Raw genomic sequence first — 19,208 nt, forward strand, 5'->3', positions numbered from 1 at the left:
GGTTCGGTACGTATATGAATGATGCCCCTCTGAATTGTGGTAAAACCAGCCACGCCACCAATACCAATTTCACCGTGTACCAAATTGGTATCCTGTAATTAACATGAACAAATATTAAGTTCCTGGAAAACACAATACAAAAAGTTCTAGTACGGATACAACTATTGTGAATCCCATAATTGATTGTATTGGAAAGCCAAAAATTGGACACAAACATCTTCGACTTATGCTATTTGTTACTTCACAAGTTCTTGTTAAAATCGTACCAGAATACATGATCAAAGGATTAAACTACAATATAATCTCATTTTCATTTACTTCTTACCGAATTAACTTCAATTTTGTATTATACAAAGAAGGTCAATTAGATAGTTGAAAAACATAAGACTAATCTAAGAAAATTACACATGACCATATTTTTTCAAGCTAACTCCCTTTGTCTCTACTCCCTGTTAAATGCATCACCTTCACGTTGAAAATATTCATATATACTCTACCAAGGTCAACTAGATTTATTTTCCCGGTATGTAAAAATCAAATGTTAATAAAACCTTATTTTAAGAGTAAAAATATTTATGAAATGGATGTAGTATTCACAAAACCGTAAACATATTTATAAGACGAAGGTAGTATTTCACAAAACGGATGATATCTCAAACCGAGTGGTTAACTGAGCGCGTATACGTCTATATATAGGTGATAGGTCACGTCACCAGTGGCACATTTGCACACAAAAACAAAAGATTATTTGACAGAAAGAAAATATATCCTTTGTCCCACTATCACATTTACAGATTTACTGGACTATACAGTAACAACACTCGCGAGTAGTCAATCACAGTTATTGTAAATTTGTAATAACACTATGTGTCTATGTACTGTCATATTTGACTACAGTAGAAACTTGATTCAAAATCGCATCAGCGTATACTCCGTATTAAAGATGGCCACCGATAACCATGAGACTTGGACATCAAATTGACTAATAATTCTAATTTGATGCGTTAATTTAATTACTTGCCAATGAAAATAACTTATCTTTGCGGTTTAGAAATATGGAATTCATTTGAAATGGTTAAATTCAATTGCGGAATTTGAAACCTTACCATTCAAGTAGAGGCTGAAGAACCATTTCAGAAAGGGTGAGAAAAGAGTACAAGATCCAATACGCCAACCATTGCTCATCATCTTCCATCAATAGTAATGGGCATATTTGAGCAAGAGGCTACTAGAAAGAAACAAGACACAAGAGTAAGGACGCGGAATTACCTGTAAACATCCGCCATCAGAGAGCACAAAGCCGATAGTTGAGTACCCGAACTGGCTCTACAACAAGTAATTAAAAATATATGAAGATCAAATAAGAAATCAACAGTTGAGTACAGAAAGTTTCACAATAAGGCGAACCAAATGTGATAACCTAACAGAACTGCATTTATTGTATAAAATTCCTATTGAACATATTACTAAAAACTGAACTAAAAACCCACAAATATCAAACCCTAATTAATTTGTAAATTCATAGAAGAACTGTAACATTAGCCTAAGTTATGCTCAACTAATTGAAATGAAACTAAATTTCAAGATCAAACAAAACTGGAATAAAAAAACTTATAAACTAACCTTAAAAAAAGAAGAGAAACAGAGGTGAGCGAGATAGGGAGGACCGCAGTCGGGGGCGTGCATTATGGAAGACGCGAAGAAGGTGGTGGTGGTAGTGGTGGCGCTAGTGAGAAGCGGGAAGTGGTCGGGAATTCAAGAACCTCCACCGCCCACGCAGTATGTTAGGGTTTTTTTTGAGAGATGGAATAGCGCGCATCAGGGACGACAAAAGGATGAAGCCTTTAATTACTTTCTTTTTTTTAATTTAAAATTTAATTGTTAGTTTCCCAAGAGCACCGGTTGATGCGAACAACAGAAAGCCCGCCCTTTCTAGTACTCATCTGTAGAGGGGGGCAATAAAAGCCCGCCTCAACAGATGTTGTTGAAGCGAACACCATAAAATCCCGCCCCAACCGTCAAGTAAATTGTTTCACCCGCGTTGACCAAGTGGTTGTTGAAGCGTAGTTTTAAATGCCCGCCTTAATAAGGGTGCTGCAACAGGGGTTTATTCCACTAGTGCGGTTATTCTGATTGTTGTTCTGACGGTTGTTCTGATAGTTTTTCTGGTTAGGTTTCCCATTCTTGGCCCAACATTCAAATTCCCTATGGCTAGGCTTCTCACAGAACCTACATATCGCAGGATTTCCATCACAGTATTTCCCTGGGTGATTATTATGGCAACGTCTACGCTCAAAAACTCTGGTTCCATTTTCATTTCCTCCAGACTGGTTCTTATTGCCATTATTGTTGTTTTGATTTCCCTTGAATTAGAACTGGTTGTTTCCCTTATTCCTCTTAAAATTCCCGTGGTTCTGTTGGTTACCACCTTGATTTTGGTTTCCAACATCTTTCCTCTTCTCACCAACTCCATTCTTCCTTTGCTGCAGTCCATACAGATGAACAACTTTTCCATTCAAGGTGTCTAGACTAGTAAAGGTCGCTCCAGCTAACATCAACTGTAAATCCATAGTCAGTCCACTCTCGAATCTTTGAGCCCTGAGCTCTTCCGTTGCCACCACTTCAGGTGCAAACCTAGACAGCTCTATGAATTTAGAATAGCATTCAGTCACAGACAACCCATCCATCCTCAGCTCAATGAACTCTTGGGCTTTCTGCTTTTTCAGGTAAGGTGGATAAAACTTATTTCTCAATGCAACCTTAAACAATTCCCATCCAAATCTAGGTGTAGCTCTCAAAGCGTTTTCACACCTTTGCCACCAGAGACCAGCTTCTCCCCTAAGGTAATATACAACACCATTCACCCTAAGGTCCTCTAGGAAATTCACAGCTACTATTACCTTATCAAATTTCCTTAACCAATTCTCAAGTATGCTTGGGTCAATCTCCCCTTGGTATAGAGGAGGCTTACTCTGAGCCACCTTCTTAAACATTTCCCCAGCCGATCAGGTACTGGGTTGATTGCATTCTGTGATAAGTTTTGTACTACTTTAGCTAATTGCCTAACCACATCTGCAATCCCTTGGTTAGCCATGTCCCTTCTCCTGAGTAAAATAAAAGACTAATTAACTTCAAAGACTGGGTTGTCCCTTCCCCTTGGCACCTACTTTGGGCCAATTCCCGCTTCGTTTGCATCACAAAATTGAAGTGGTAGAAAATTCAACCACCCTACATGTAAAATTTCATTGAAGAAATAACATTGAATCCCTTTGCGATAATCACTCAACTTAAATGCAAAACTTAGAATTAAGGGTAACGAAAAGAATCTAAAGCTTTTATTACTTCAACGATAGAATACTACATCCTTTGGATAGTACTTTATTCGCTAAACCATAAAATAATGAATTACTAAACCCATAAATAGTAGCTTTGCTACTTTGTTATTCAACCAAAAATAAGTACTAGCTATTACAATACTCAAATGCTAAAGGCATTACGACGATCATTCCTTTCGTTGTAGTGCTCTGGGTGAAATCTTGATCTTCAGGATCATTTATGTCTTCTTCAGGATCAAAATCATACTCAATATCTTCATCATTTGGTTGTAGCACACTATTCACTTCATCATTGGCTTCATGCTCATCCTCAGTATCACTAGAAATCTCAATAGTGGGTCCAGGAATGATAGGATTAGGATTCTCAATTTCAACAACATCGTCATCACTACCCTCATCCACAATTTCATTATTACCCTCATTCACAGGGTTCTCCACATCACTATCACTCTCCATGTGATTGATATTTTCTACCATTTTACCATCCTCAAAACATTGCTTTTCAAGCTCTAAAATAGTGGTCATGACCTCAATGTCATACCTCCATCTACCATCAAGAGTGCCATACCTGAAGTAATTAGGAGTACCATTCTCGGAATGCATATCATGGAATCGATTCTTAAGCTTTGTGTATGGATTCTTATGAGGCAAACAATGACTAATCATCTCAGACATAACATCCTTATTCCTTAGTTGAGGCAAATTCTGGACCGTAGCAAAATAATTTCAAGCGAACTCAATCTTCTTCACATAAATGTGTGGAGTCTCACAGTCTAACTTCTCTAGGTGTCCTAGGTTAGAGAACTTTGAAAGCAACATCTTAAATCCTGAAAATACACAACTTAAGAGTCTTACTAACGCGTTCTCAAATAAAACAATTCAATTCCCCCAAAATAATTAAGCTTTAACACGTTTGGTGCACATATACATGCTTAATCATGGATTATGATGCAATTAATCACATAAAGCAAAATAAAACATGATCAAACTTTAAATACTAGATCACATAATCAATACTTAATCACATAACACTTAATTAGAAGCATACTTAAATTAAATACCCTCCTTAATCTACCCTTTCTCACTTAGGAATAATTAATTATTTTCGAAACAAATTTAATAAATATCATCGAATCTAAGCGAAATTATTAAAATTAAAAATCAAAAATTAAAATAATAATTGAATAATTTACTTAATTTATTCGAATTTTTCGAAAATAAATAAATAGATAAATAAATAATTTGAATAAAAAGATTGTATTTATTTATTTATTTTTATATTTTGAAAATTCAAAATTTCCGAAAAAACTTTAGAAATTCAAAAATAATTCGAATGAATTTTGAATAAAATTCCAACCAAAAAAATAAATAAATAAAGAACATTGGAAATTTCAACTTAATTTCAAATAACTTAAAATAATTGGTATTTGACTTTTCAAAATATTGGGTACTCAAAAATAACATTTCAACTTTAGGAAAATAAAGTTAAAAACATTCTAAAGTTCCGCAAATCCACTCAAATAATATGAATTACTATTAAGTAGTTTTTAAATCATAGTTTAAGAAATTACCACCTTGCATTATTATTTAATGCAAAGCAGCTCTCAAACTAGAGCTTTGATACCACTTTGTACCACCCTAATAATTCCTTATTTTATAAAACCATTTTCAGCTCAATACACAGGAATTACCAAGATATTACTGCCACCGTGATAACGGCTAAGGCTATTTACCAGAATTACGCAGCGGAATTTAACTAACTTTCAAATATAATAAATAGTTAATAGTCGTTTAACAACTCGGAACCATTAAGGCTCAACACAAAACATTAAAAAGTTTAAAAATCTATGAACTAAAATTTTACGTAAATATTATAGTCATGACTAGAAAATATTTTTAGAGTTTATAAATGCGGGAGAGAAAAATAATCTCTCTAACTCAATCCTATGATAAATTCTCCCGCAAGTTATCTCTACAAACCTGTTTATTAAAATCTACTCCCCAACAACGCAAATGCAATTATGGATCATCATAGGGTCATTAAGGCAAAGGCCATGACCGAAAGACATGAAGCACGAAGTCAGCGAAATCTGAGTACGAACAAGCTATAATGAAATCCTCTCCTAACATGCTTCGCTCAACAATATAATAATCCACATGCAAAAGCCATTTATTAAAAGTATTCATGGAGACAAGACTCGACATTTGACACGACTCTTGACTCGTAATTTAATTAAGAATTAGCTTCGAACGGATAAAAGAAAATATCCATAAAAGGAAAAGAAAAGGTGTTGGAAGCCAACCACACAACAAAATAATAAATATCGGACCATACCGACGGAATTCCCGCGCTTAAAATAAAGAATGAAACAACGTATTGTATCATTCAAGGAGTATAAGTTTTCCGGCAAAACTCCCCTCATCGTTCATACTCAAGGTATATACGTTCCAAGAGTTTTGAAGCTCGTTCTGGTTGCACTTTACGTTAATTAATATTTTATGCACAAGGTGAACTCAAGACACAACAACAAGACATAAAATACAAGCAACCAAACATTGACACTTTATTTTAATCCTTTAGGACTTGTGAACAAACATAAGACTCAAGTGATATTACTCCCATTGTTCCTTCTCAATATGCTATTGAGATAACCCGACATTGCCAGTTAACAAGCTGGGTGTGCACATGGCACGAATAGTCCTTAGTTCAATTCACATAAACTGCTCAAACATATTTTACTCGGCGGTAGAATAACTACTGCACTACGACACTACTAATTGGATTAAAGTATGCTAGACATCCCGTACATTACCATAAACATAATCTTTGCATTTGAAACACTCATAATGCATATAAACTTGAACAACATGCTTGACATAATTCAGCGATTATAAATGGTCACAACATGGCTGTTCACACAGGCTTCATAATTTTACAATAAAACATAACATGCTTGCTCACCACATCAAACATGAATTCCATAATACTTCAAAACATATGATTCACAAATAATAATCTTCACATAATCCTCATGTAAACGGTGGTCACCCTAGGCATGTACGTACCTCGAATATCTAAGAACGGGGGCCACTTTGCGAATCACAATCAAGGCTAGAAATCACCTCCTATAATTAAAATAATAAAACTTAGTTATTACCCATACTTACTAAATTTCCAAAAACTTTTATAAATCTTAAAACCTTTGAAGTAATTAGAATTAGGTTGTTCATAATTAAAATAATAGTCTCAATTGGCCGATTAAAGTCCTAGTATGAAAATATTAATATTTTTCCTTTAAAACAATTAAAATGAACACTTTAAAACCTTTGATTAAATCTGAAAATTTACATTTGATTTCCCTAAATTAAATCACCATTAAATTATTTAAATTAATCGCTTTTTAAATTAGGATTAAAACCCTAGTATTAAATAATCATAAAAATCACTTTAGGACATAAAAAATCCACACTTTATTAATTTATTAAATCTGAAAATAATAGTTTCTTTAATAAAAAGCATCCTTATGAATTCAAACACGTAAATCATCACAATACGGTGTTCACAACCGTTCCCAGAAGTTTAATTAATCAATCATTAATAATAATAATCTAATTTTAAATACGGAATTGAAAAGGGTTAAAAATATACGGAGTATACGGAACACAATACACGCACAACACACACGACAGTCGTGTGTTGTGTGTGCGTGTGGCGTCGAACAAGCAACATCAGCAGGGCACGGGCCTCGGCTTGATGAGGCTCGAGCAAGGGAAAGAGAGAGTATGCAGGTGTGTGGGCGAGGGCACCACACGAGCAGCAGCACACGGCAACAACAACGACGCAACACAATGGCACCAACACGCAGCAAGGGTGCATGTGTGCTTGGCGAGTGAGCGACGAGAGCGAGAGAAAAGAGAGAAAGAGTGCGGGCTGTGTGCGAGAGGCACGAGAGAGAGAGAGAGAGAGAGAGAGGCGAGGGGTGTTGCGTGCACAAGCACGAGAATCAGCAAGGCAGGGGCGAGTGGGGCGGGACACACGAGCAGCGCAGCACACGAGCAGGGGTGCTTAGTGTGTGCCGACAAAGGGGATAGACGAGAGAGGGGCCGAAAGAGAGGAGAGAGCAAAAGAGGAGAGAGAAAGTTTATTGAATTTATGAGGGGATCATCAATGCAAGGGGTTATATTTATAGGTTCCTAATCCCTTGTGGGCTTAGGTTTAAGGTTTTGCATTGGACATTGCAATTGGGTTTAAATTGGAATTGAAAGCTTTAAGGATTTTTTGGGTTCACCAACTAAATTGGATTGGGCACGGAATTAAATTTAAATTGTTTTGAAATATGACCCAATAAATTCCCAGACCTAAACAATAAAAATAATAAATTCATTTAATTTTATTTCGGAATTAAATAAAAATAATGAGTATTTATTTAATTAAAAATACATTTAAATCCATATTAAATGCGATTTAAATTCTAAAATTCGTAAAAATACTTTATAAATACAATAAAATATATTTATAAATTCAGAAAAATAAGAGGTATTACAAGTTGATAAGTGGTCCAAGAGTTGGAACAAAGATTCTTATTGTAGATTTCACCGGGGCAACAGGCGTGACATTGAGGATTGCTACAAACTCCAACACTTAATCCAGAATATGGTGGATAACAAGACTCTACCAGTGCCCCCAGGGGAAAATCAATCTCTAGCAGTCCTAGCTATTTCGGAGGATTTAGGGGATGAAGAGGATGATTTTCCTGCAAACGTGCCTCTGCTATCTGCAAACCCAAATATGAACTGTTTGTTCCTAACTTCTATCACCTAAGGACTCATTTCCAAGACTGGAAGGTTCCAAAACCCATGGTCACTCCTGACCTCGAGGTAACATTATCCCGCTGTCAACTCTAAAAGCTCTGGGACTTTCGGACTATGATCTCATGCTTTCTATTATGCCTGCAATCAAGCTACACGTCACAATTTACCAGATCATGGGGTCACAGATTTAGTCTTCTACATTGAGTATAGCTGGAAGGTGGCTCAATTCCTTGTCATTGACATCCAAGATGATTACAATCTTCTATTCGGCAAGTCATGGGTCGAAGAACTACTAGAATATCCCTCTTACTTTGCTCCCAAAGGACTCAACCCAGAGGATACACCCATTCGAGAGACTATGGCTTTACGCCAAGTGAAAGATGAAGAGTTGTACCTTTATTTCCTCAAATGGGTGAGTGCTGCTAATCGCATCTTGAATAATCTTCCAGAAGAGAAGTTGGTCCGAATGTTCCTACTCAGCTTGAACAGGATAGACGACAACCACTTTTCCATGTTTCCATACAACACCTGGGATCAAGTTTGGGACATAGCTTCTCATTACTATGGTGGTGACCTCCTCGACGATGATCAAAGGGAGGACCCTTGCAACTGTGTCTTTGATTGAGTTTATGCATAATAATCATGCTTAAAGTACAAGTCTAGAGTCTATGTTTTCTATTTTCGAGTCCTAACTGAGCTTACGAGTCTAGAGTTAGAGTCTTGCATCAATCAGTCAATGCCCATAGAGGCCGAATGTCAATCCAAAGTTGTTGACGTAATGATCGTTGAATTCAATAATGCTTCAATTTCCTCCTACTCTCCAACTCTAAAACACCTTTCTAATTCAAACAACTTTTCTTCTCATGAAACCGACCTTGAAATCTTAAAAGCAATTGAGAATCATGAGAACATAACACCTATAATTGAAGAGACGGAAAAGTTAACCTTTCTAAAAGCATTTATCCTAAGCTAGTACAGATTGGTTTGACTTTATCTCAAACAGAGCGGGATGATCTGATCCGATGTTTTACAAAGTACATAGATGTCTTCGCATGGTCCTATCATGATATGCCAGGGGTCGATCCAAGCATCAGGAAGCATACAATTCCCATTTTCCCAGGTTCAAAACCTGTCAAGCAGAGGCTCCGCCGCATGAAACCGGATGTCTCCCTCAAGATCAGAGAAGAGGTCTCAAAGCAGTTAGAGATCGGGTTCATTCGAGAAGCCAAATACCCAGAATGGATTTTCAACGTTGTTCCAGTTCCAATGAAAGATGGAAAAGTTCGAATGTGCATAGATTACCGGGATCTTAACAGGGCTAACCCTAAAGACGGTTTTCTGTTACCATATATTGCTATACGAGTTGACAACACATCAGCTCCTGCCCTACTCTCGTTCATGGACGAGTACGCAGGTTATAATCAGATTCTCATGGAAGCTGAGGATATGGAGAAAACTACCTTTATCACTCAGTGGGGTACATATCGCTATACAGTTATGCCGTTCGGACTGAAGAACGCAAGGGATACTTATTAGAGGACAACCACAACCATCATGAGTGATATGATTCATAAAGAAATTGAGGTCTGTGTCGATGATATGATGGTCATGTTAAAAGACTGACAGGGGTATACAACATTGCTTCGAAAATTCTTCAACAAACTCAGACAGTTAAACATGCGACTCAACCTGAAGATATGTGCATTCGGGGTAACATCAAGCAAGTTACTAGGATATGTCCTCAGTTCTCGAGGAATAGAGGTTGATCCTTCCAAATCAAAGCTATCTTGGCCATGGCACCGCCTACAAATGAAAAGGAGATTCGATGATTACTTGGCAAGCTACGATACATCAGTCAATTCATTTCTAAACTCACCATGATATGTAAGCCTATGTTTCAAAAGCTTCGCAAAAATGAGCCCAAGATATGGTATTAAGACTGTCAGTAAGCATTTGACACCACCAAAAGCTACCTTTCAAACCCTTCAGCACTAAAGCCAACAATTCTTGGCATTCCACTCAGACTCTATCTTAAAATAAAAGACTCAACGGTTGGGGCAATGCCTGCCCAATAAATCGGTAGCAAGGAAAATGTCGTATACTGTTTGAGCAAAAAGATTCTCGAGTACGAGGCCAGGTACACTCAACTCAAAAGACTCAGCATCGCCTTCGTGTTGGCGATAAAGAAACTCAGATATTACATGCTCTCTCACACAATACATGTGATATGCAAAGCAGACCCTCTCATGTTCTTATTCGAAAAGCCAGCCCTCAATGGTCGACTATTCATGTGGTTGGTTATGCTAGCTGAATTTGACCTGAAATATCTCCATGAAAAATATGTCAAAGGGTCAAGAGCCTCTGACTTCTTAGCAGATTTCCCCATCAAAACCGAAGAAGAAGATTACGACCTACTAGACGAGGAAATACTAATGACAAGTGACGATAGTTTGTCACTCCACTTTGATGGTGCTTCTAATCAAAACTGTTGTGGTATCAGAGTAATCCTTATATCTCTTGACGACACTCATACTCCGATCTTGGAGAATCTCCAATTCAATGTTACAAACAACGTAGCTGAATATGAAGCTTGCATAATGGACCTGGAAGTCGCCATAGCTCTTGGCGTCCAGAAACTTTGAGTATACGGAGATTCCTCCTTAAAAATCAATTCGATTTTCGGAAAATGGAAGGTCAAAAATGAAAGCCTGTCCCATTATCAATCACATCTCGAGAAACCGGCGAATAATTCCAAGAGCTTGGATATACATACCTTCCAAGAGAAGAAAACCAATTCGCCAAGCACTGGCAACGCTAGCTTCTATGATCAATATTCCAAATGGATTGGCTGAAATGCCCCTCATCATCAAAACTCGCCAAGAAGCATCATATGTTTATGCTCTTGACGGGGAAGAACTTGAAGAAGAAAGACCATGGTTCACCGACATTCTAAAATACCTGTAATCTTCCGAATATCCACCCCACGTTTCAACCAAGAATCAAAGATCTTTGCGTCTTCAAGCGGCCAACTTTGTCATTGAGGGTGGTATCTTATGCAAAAGGTGTCTTGACAGCCTCAATCTTGGATGTGTTGATAAGTACGAAGCACAAAAGGTCATGGAAAATGTGCATGCCGGAGTCTGTGGCACTCATATGAACGGGAGGATGTTAGCTCTAAACACATAAGGGCTCGGTATTTCTGGACCACACTCGAAAGGGACTGTCACTTCTTTGTCAAAAGATGTCACACCTGCCAAAATACGGTAATCTAAAGCACATTCCACCAACCTTGCTATACTCACACACTTAACCTTGGCCTTTCTCAACTTGGGGTACCGATGTCATCAGAAAGATTACTCCAACAGGCATAGGGGGTCTTGATTTCATCATACTAGTCGTTATCGACTATTCCACCAAATGGGTCGAAGCCCGATCCTTCAAAGTACTGGGCTATAAGCAAGTAGCTCAATTCATCGATGAAAACATTATATGCCAGCAAGGTGTCCCTCACGAATTCATCAATGATCAGGGAACCCACTTTCAAGGTGAGTGTGAGGACTTATTCACACAATACAATATTCAACACCACCGGTCTTCGCATATCACCCAAAGAAAAACGGGGCAGGCGAAGCAGCGAACAAAAATATCAAGACAATCATGATGAAAATGACATAAAATTACAAGGACTGGCCTCAAAAACTGCACTTTGCATTATGGAGGTACCGAACTTCAATCCGCACTTCGACTTGTGCAACCCTATTTTCCTTGGTCTATGGAATGGAAGTCGTACAACCCGTCGAACTAGAGCTACCTTCTTTGAGAATAGTTCTTGAAAGAAAAATCCTAGAAGTTTCATGGGTACAGGCTAGATACAATAAGCTAATCCTACTAGATTAGCATCGGCTCCAGGTCGCCCATCATGTCCAAGTATATCAACGCCGAGTTGTTAGACATTTCAACAAGAAAGTCAAACATTGCAACATCAAAGAAGGCGAGCTTGTCATAAAATCCCTTCGTAAAAGAGTTATAGATCCAAGGGGGAAATCCAGACCCAACTGGGTCGGACCATATATTTCCAAAAATATCATCTCCGGGGGAGCAGTTGAGCTAACAGATGTTGATGGAAGTGAGCTTCGTTTTCTGACGAACATGGATCAAATCAAGAAATTCTATTCCTAGATTCAAACGCATTTCAAAAATTTCTGTATTTAGAACTATGTTCGTCCAGATTCTTTCACGGGACACGTAGACAACCTCATTCCGAGGCCCGGACACTTTAATATTCAAAAAATTCAAGTCGCCTCATTTAAAGGCTTTCCAACTGTAGACACCTACTTTTGTCCCCATTCCCGCAAGGGAAAGGTTCGATGATGAAAGCATAAAAACTCCACTTGACAACGCATCTCCTATAAAATAAACGAATCTCGATTCCCCATTTCATTTCACCCGAAACTTGCTATTTATGGAAACCTGCTAAAAATAGTAACCGCCGTAAAAGGTAGCTTCTAAAAGTGGCAAATCATAAAAGATAGAAACCTGTCAGAATTAGGTGTTGCATTCCAACATGAGATAGAAAACTGCGAGAATCCTATTTCTAATAGGATTCGGAAATAAGAGTTACGTATTAATTAAAATCCTAACGAGCCTAGAGTTCGTAACGGGCCCAGACGCATTCCGTCACAAATTGATACGCGCTAAAAGACTCAAATTAAACTCAAACTCTACGGATTTTAGAATCTGAATCTGACTAAACAAAAACTGCCCAGACCCTATTTTCAACGCCTGGCTCTGGGCGCCGAAATCTTCGGCGCCCAGGCCTGGGCGCTGAAAATACCTGGGTACGTTTCTTTTCCTAATTCTTTGCGGATTAGAACTCTGCAATTCTATCTTTCCACGAACTCTTCCCTATAAATAGGCCCCTAGTTTCGACGTGAAACAACACACAACAACACATAATATACTCTGAGTATTGACTTTAAACCCCTTAGCCTAAGCCTCTCGCTGCGAAACTATTCACGCGTTCTGTCGCAATCGATCCATAAATCGAACAGAACGTATCCTGTCCCATAATCGAGGTTCGTTAAATAAAAAGGAGAAATAGCAAAGTCAAAGTGGTTAGTTTTCTGAGAACCGTGACGCACCTCTCAAGGGTGCGTCGTAATATGTCCCTTTTCGATGATTTAACCGCTTTCCTCGCCCTTTTTATGAACTGTTAAACTAACCTAATCTGATTGTTCTATCACGCCTAATAAATATAATATTTTTGGGAAATCGGATTATCATGCTAGGTCCCTTAATGCTATTTAAATCAGATAATCACGATCGAATTAGTATTATATGCTGCATATTGCTAAAATCAATTCAGATTAGTTTAATAGTTAACGCATGTCCCTTCAATTATTTATGCTGAGCTAGTAAGAATATCCTGCCTCTGGAGTTATCGACGAGCGAATTACTCCTCTCGGTAGTTACAGTCCCCCGAACCCTCAATCTCTACCTTGCGGGTGTATATTGAGAGATCGCCACACCAGGGATCACAAGGGAACCTACGGCCGTCGTGGTCAAACATAATTGCACTCCCTTTATGTCACGATAACCGGGTTTTGTCAGTTTTTCAAATTGTAGTTAAAAACTGAATGGCGACTCCTATATTACTAGTCAATTAAGTGTATACTCACAGGAAATCCAATTACACTTGATTGAATAAAAAGAATCGTCACACACACAAGGGACAGGTCACGCATTAGCCTCGCGCTTTTTCGACCCCCTCACAGTGGCGACTCCACTAGGGATAGTGAAGGAAATACTCGTGCTTGTAGGTAATCAAAATAGCCGAAGGGTGAAACGATCCTACCCCGCGTTTATTTCCCCATCAAGTTGGGACGACCTAAAAATCAGCATATTAATGTGAACGGGCAGAACATCATAACGAATCTCGGCTCCCTCGGGAGTTGGGACTAAGGATACCTTTTTTCGCCAATAGGGGCGTGCATACGCCGCGCATGTTTCCCACTCGGTACTTGTGCAGGTAGTACACCTATCCCGAACCCAATCGCTCGCCCATTAGGTCCCTCTCGCCTGCATGCCCCCTTGGCTTGCACTTGCGGGTTGGCCTCTTGGGCGAAATTCGTCTGTTGAAGACACTACCTCGACCGAGGCATGTGTTGGATCTACGATAGAAGCGGTACCAAGCCAGGCGTAAATAAACTACCCATAGAAGCCTATCATAAACTACGTGGCATATTTAATTTTCAAATCCATGTTTGTAATGTAGTTATGTGTAGCGAAATATGTGATTGTGTGTGACAAACTATCCTAGAAAACCAATGACCTTAAAAGTTGCCCAAACATTCATAGACTAATTTGCCAAAGAGTTATACCGAAACACGTGTTTCGCAAACCCGAATGATCGCCACAAAATAAGCGACGCTCGGGATGGCCTGTAACGAATCCCACAAACGCTGTCACGCGTAAAGGACGTTATTAGGCAAGCACGCAAATCGAAGTCGAATAAACAAAAGACAGAAAACGAGAACCAGTCAGGGACGCATTTTCAACGCCCCTGGCTGGGAGCCAGAATTTCTCACGCCCCTAGCTGGGCGCTGAAGTTGCTGCTTGGCCTTTTGGTCAGGCGCAGCAGCTTCGGTGCCCGCACGAAAGGAAAATACGTAGCAAAGAATGTTCATAAAAAAGGGAATTGCTACGAGGGCGTAAGAAAAGCACTCGATTTCAAAAGCGACTCGCGAAAAATTAATGAGTCTTTGCGTCGTTGTTAGGCCTCCTACGACGGCAATGCTCGACACTAAAAGTCGACCATGCAAATAACCATGAATGTCACACGGGCAGAGATTTTCAAAAACATAAAGAGTTCAAAGTGCACATATAACAGTCCAAATATACTAGTCCGACTTAAGGGTAGTCATAAAATGCCTAAAAAACCGTCTCACGAAACAAACTAATGTGTCTCCTACTCCACAACAATAATGCAGGGCCCCTGAGTACTTGCCCGTGATAGCCATCAAGGAACGCGATGGAAGAGGCATATCCCGAACGTCTGTACCTAGAGGTCGCACAAACCCAAGGGATGCATGCTCTGGGACACGACCCTTTACGTTCTCAAAGGCCACTCGCCCCAAAGAACCATGGTATGCCAAAAACCCTCCCCAACTCACATGCTTTCGGGCTATTGTTTGGGTTAGAAAAGAAAAAAGCGAAGAAAGAAACAGAAATTATGGCACTAGCTCTCCAAGATGAAGTATTTGATCCTACTAAGTTGATCGCTCCATCACCCTCAAAAGATGACCAAATCCAACGAGGGTGGCGCAAGACTTTCAAATGGACTAATGCTCGTGGGATAAAGTTCAAGATATCTGCGGGAGAGGGTCCGATGTACGAAGAATGAGAGTCTGAATCCGAGTCTGACTCCGAGTCCGAACCTAGCAAAATTGTAACCCCTCCCAAAAATAGTTTAGACCCAGAAATCTCTACTCCGGGAGATCTTTTTTATGTAATGCTTCATGACTTTAATAAGATAAACAAAACTTTTGAGTATGTGCCGCTTAAAAATCAGAGTAATAATGCAGAATGTCTCGCCACTAATGAGCACGAAAAAGAGCCAGAAGAGGAATATACCGAACTAATAAAAGCTGTAAATGAACAAGAACTCAAAACTCCTATAATTGAAGACACAGAATCAGTAAATATTGGAACAGAAGAAAAATTAAAATTGGCCTCACCCTAAATCCCACTGAAAAGGCCGATCTAATCTCCACTTTGCGGGAATTCGAGGGTGTCTTTGCTTGGTCCTACAATCACATGCCGGGAATAGATCGAGAAATCGCTGAGCATAAAATTCCGCTTGATCCCAAAATGACGCCAGTAAAACAAAATCTACGGCGGCTCAAACCAGAGATAGCCTTGAAAATAAAAGAAGAAGTCACTAAACAATTAGACGCCGGCTTTATAAAAGTCTCCAACTACCCAGAATGGGTGGCCAATATTGTCCCCGTAGCTAAAAAAGATGGACGAGTGCGAATGTGCGTAGACTTTCGAGACCTCAATAAAGCCAGTCCTAAAGATGACTTCCCTCTACCTCACATTGACATACTAGTAGACAACACCGCAGAACACGCGCTCCTCTCCTTTATGGACGGGTACGCCGGATATAACCAAATACTAATGGCAGAAGAAGACATGGAAAAAACAACTTTCATTACCCCTTGGGGAACATATTGTTACACTGTAATGCCTTTTGGTTTGAAAAACGCGGGGGCCACCTATCAAAGAACAGCCACCACGTTACTCCATGACATGATACATAAAGAAATCGAGGTCTACGTGGATGACATGATCGTCAAATCTAAAGACCGGCGCGGTCACCTCCCGGCACTTAAAAAATTCTTCACTCCAATCTTGAAATAAAACATGAGACTAAATCCACAAAAATGTGTGTTCGGGGTAACCTCGGGAAAATTGCTAGGATATGTTGTTAGTACGCTAGGAATCGAGATTGACCCATCTAAGATCAAAGCCATTACCGAAATGCCCCCACCAAAAACTGAAAAACAGATAAGGGGCTTCCTAGGAAAGCTGCAATACATTAGTAGGTTCATTTCCAAGCTTACAATGACTTGTGAGCCAATATTCAAAAAATTAAGAAAAGAGGAAAAGGCCGAATGGGATGAACAATGCCAAACTGCCTTCGATAAAATCAAAGAATACCTAAGCAAGCCACCCGTCCTCTCCCCACCTTTGCCTGGAATCCCTTTACGCCTATACCTAACCGTCACGGATACTGCAGCAGGAGCTATGCTCTCACAGTGTGTACATTTCCAAGTGAGCTTGATATTTTGAGAGACTAGTGCTTCGGACCTTCCATCTTTTGGATATATGGTTGATTATTAGGGAAGAATCCCCGAAGACTTGTACGTATTTGACTCCGAGGCTAACTGCAGCCTCTAGCCCAACTATGCAGGCCTCGTATTCGGCGGCATTGTTTGTGGCCTCGAAGTCAAGTTTGACGAAAATTGGTATATGGGCTCCTTCCGGACTGACTAGGAGAACTCCGATGCCGCATCCTTTTTGGTTGGACGCGCCATCGAAGTATAGTGTCCAATAGTCGTCTTGTATCATCAGAAGTTCCTCGTCGGGGAGGAGGTAAGCTTCCGGGGTTTCCTCATTCGTGGCATGTTCGGCCAGGAATTCGGCTACCGCTCTTCCTTTGATTGTTTTTTCCGGTATGAATTTTAGGTCGAATTCTGAGAGCATGACTAGCCACCTGGACAGGCGACCACTCAGGGCGGGCTTTTCGAACACGTATTTTAAGGGATCTAGTTGTGACACTATATGAACAGTGTGGGCCAATAGGTAATGCCTGAGTTTTTTGGATGCCCAGACGAGGGCGAGATAGGTTTTCTCAAGTTCAGTGTATCTTGGCCCAACAAATTACACTTCGCATTATGGGGCTATCGAACCTCAATCCGCACCTCCATTGGAGTAACACCTTACTCCTTGGTATACGGAATGGAAGTAGTCCAACCTGTCGAGTTGGAGATTCCCTCCCTCCGGATCGTCCTAGAAAGCAAGCTACCCGAAGCTGATTGGGTTCAAGCTAGGTACGACGAACTCGTCCTTTTAGACGAACGGAGGTTGAGAGCTCTACATCATGTGCAAGTGTATCAAAAGCGCATCTCAAGGCAATTCAACAAAAGAGTCAAACCTCGAAACATCAAAGAAGGCGATTTTGTATTAAAAGAAGTCCGCGCACCTACTACGGACCCTCGAGGAAAATTCCGGCCTAACTGGACAGGACCATATTTTGTAAAGACCATCCTACCTGGCGGAGCAGTCCAACTAGCCGACATAGATGGAGCGGAATTCGCTAACCTCACGAACTTAGTCCAATTGAAAAAGTACTATATTTAATAAAATTCAGTACGGAGTTAAGGCATCTAATAAAACACATTAAAACTCATAAGCAAACATTCTGCGCATTACTCTAAACAAACGACATAAAACTCGATAAAGTAGAAAAAGCGAAGGACAAAACTTCAACGCCCAGGACTGGGCGCTGTTATTTCTAACGCCCAGGCCTGGGCGCCGATATTTCCTTCGCCCTAAATCGGGCGTTGTTCTCTCTTGCCACCTACCCTCCCGCTTCTACAAAGTGTTCGTACTCCTTTTTCTAACCCTCAAAAGAACCACGAACACTTGGGGGGGAAGCAGACGAGTAATGAATACCCTTTCAAAAAGTTTTTTTTCAAAAAGCTAGAACTACGCGCGACCTGATTCTGACAAGATACGTAGGCAATCCTTCTCAAGGATTCGGTCCAATAAAAAATTATAAAATAATAAAGTCATGCAACGCATCAAGAAGAAAAGGTATCGCCAAGGGTACTCTACCCTAACCCATGCACGGGCAAGACCAAATAAAATGAAAAAGCCACAAGAGTTTCCAGGAACAAGCCCAACAAAGGAGTATGACACGAGTCGGCAAAAAAACAAAAAATGGTAAACATGCATATGTAATACCCCAAGTAGTCGGTTAGTCTAAAAATATATGTGCACTCTTATATGAACTCATTATTTTTACGAAAGTCTTTTCCTTTTAAAAAATTCGTCGTTGGTTTAGGAAGCTAATATTGCTATAATATGTTAAAACAAAGCACACGAAAGGCTCAAAACATTCTTGCACCAAAAATCGCAAAAAATATATATATACATGCGGAACACAAGAATGAATATGTATAAAACAGGAGGTAAGCCTAAGACTCGTCATCGGCTCCATGTCTCCAAGCCTCGCCGGTCCATCCACTCCACTCCCCGTGGTATGAGGGACCCCAGCCAGAGTCACCCCAAAAATGAGGTTGCGACTGCAACTCGGGGCTAGGCTCTCGGGCCACCGACACGGAACGCCGCCTACGCTCCGGCTCGGACCTCTCCCCGGAAGAACTCACCCCCGCGTCAGAACGGCGATGCCGTAGGGGCGAGTGCTGTGCTCTCTCTCTCTCGCGACGACCGTGTCCCCCGCCCAAGGGACCCGCATCGTCGGCCCCAGCACGC

The sequence above is a fragment of the Spinacia oleracea genome, chromosome 1, assembly GCF_020520425.1.
Source record: "Spinacia oleracea cultivar Varoflay chromosome 1, BTI_SOV_V1, whole genome shotgun sequence".
NCBI lineage: Eukaryota > Viridiplantae > Streptophyta > Magnoliopsida > Caryophyllales > Amaranthaceae > Spinacia > Spinacia oleracea.